Source organism: Rutidosis leptorrhynchoides, chromosome 2 (assembly GCF_046630445.1).
Source record: "Rutidosis leptorrhynchoides isolate AG116_Rl617_1_P2 chromosome 2, CSIRO_AGI_Rlap_v1, whole genome shotgun sequence".
In the NCBI taxonomy this organism is placed as follows: Eukaryota; Viridiplantae; Streptophyta; class Magnoliopsida; order Asterales; family Asteraceae; genus Rutidosis; species Rutidosis leptorrhynchoides.
In genome coordinates this window covers 424,910,908-424,912,474 of record NC_092334.1, presented here as the reverse complement: position 1 = coordinate 424,912,474, position 1,567 = coordinate 424,910,908, and the positions used below count along the sequence as shown (strand labels likewise).

Below are 1,567 nucleotides of genomic sequence, written 5' to 3'. Positions count from 1 at the left end.
CAAAATGTTGTTGAGAAGGTGGTTAAACCCACCCAAGTTCTTAAAAAGGGTGAGAAATTTGTTCTTGGAAAGGTTAAAAAGAAGTCATTCCAAAAACTGGTTTTAAAGGAAAAAGTCAATGTTGATAATCAGTATGTAAAACACCAAAGGTTCAAACCGGGTGACAAGGTCTTATTAGTTTTTAGTTCCTTTTTAAGTTTCGACGCGCTACTTTCTTGTTTTTATTTTTTGACGTTTTTTTTTGACGCGCTCTTTTTCTTTCTTATTTTTCGCCCCTCTAGTTTTTAGGACATAGAATTTTCTATTTATTTTCTTTAAATTTCAACGAAAAATTATTTTTAGTAGTTAAATTGATAGACATCCAAAATTTTCTGGTTCGTAGTAATAGTTGGATTTGTTAGTGGTAAGTTGTGGGCTTCCGATTTAAAGGGTTATGGCTCCCTGCTGCATCTATTGGCTATTCGAAACGTGGGCAAAAGCAGAAAAGTCTATTAATTTGATAACTTAAATAATTTTTATCTTTTATAACTAATAGGATATTCAGTGAATGCACCGAGCAAAACGTTCACCACCTGTAACTCGATCAAGACATCTAGCCAATATTGTCGCCGTTGATTTTTCTTTAGAATCGTCATCTAGTCGACCAAGTACACCAATTCAAATTTCTGATAATCCATTTTTTTTAACCCAACCTCACAATTGAGAATTCGGAGAATATTCAGGGACAAATCATAGATCCTGAACCATTAATCTTTCCTCCGGAACCACCAATCATTCAAACGGAGATTGTCGAGGAACAACCCATTAAATCAGAATCCTCTAGTGATTCAAATTCAATAAATTCAATCATGGAGAATCTGGAACCTCTAAGTATGGAAGACCGAATGAGAGCTAAACGCACTGGCCAAGGTCACGCAATTACTCAACCTGACATTAATGCGCCAGATTATAAAATCAAAGGATAAATCCTACACATGGTAACTAATCAATGCCAATTTTGTGGTGCGCCGAAGGAAGAACTAAACGAACATCTTCGTACCTTTAATAGGATCTGTACTTTATTTAAAATCCGAAAAGTTGAGGATGAACAGATATATCTCATGTTATTTCCCTGGACTTTAAAGGGAGAAGCCAAAGATTGGTTAGAATCGTTACCTGAATGGGCGATTGATACATGGGATGTTTTAGTTGAAAAATTTCTTAAAGAATTCTTTCCGGCATCTAAAGTCGTGAGACTTCAAGGAGAAATTGTTACGTTCACACAAAAGCCAAATGAAACTTTATATGAAGCGTGGACAAGATTTGAAAAGTTGTTAAGAGGATGTCCGCAACATGGTTTAGACACCTGTCAAATAGTACAAATATTCTACCAAGGATGCGACATCACTACAAGAAAAGACATCGATATAGCAGCTGGTGGTTCCATTATGAAGAAAATCGCAACTGACGCTTACAAAATTATTGATAACACTGCTTCCCACTCACATGAGTGGCACCAAGAAAAAGATATCGTTAGATCATCTAAAGCAGCTAGAGCCGATTCTAGCCATGACTTCGATTCCATTTC

The 1,567-nt window shown here is 36.0% G+C and overlaps 1 non-coding gene across 1 annotated transcript; it reads right to left on the bottom strand.

Moving 5' to 3' along the window:
* Positions 1-1,232: 1,232 nt before the first annotated feature.
* Positions 1,233-1,339, bottom strand: LOC139894921 (small nucleolar RNA R71). Its single transcript, XR_011775397.1, has one exon. It is a non-coding gene; the product is annotated as a small nucleolar RNA R71 (small nucleolar RNA).
* Between the last annotated feature and the right edge of the window lie 228 nt (positions 1,340-1,567).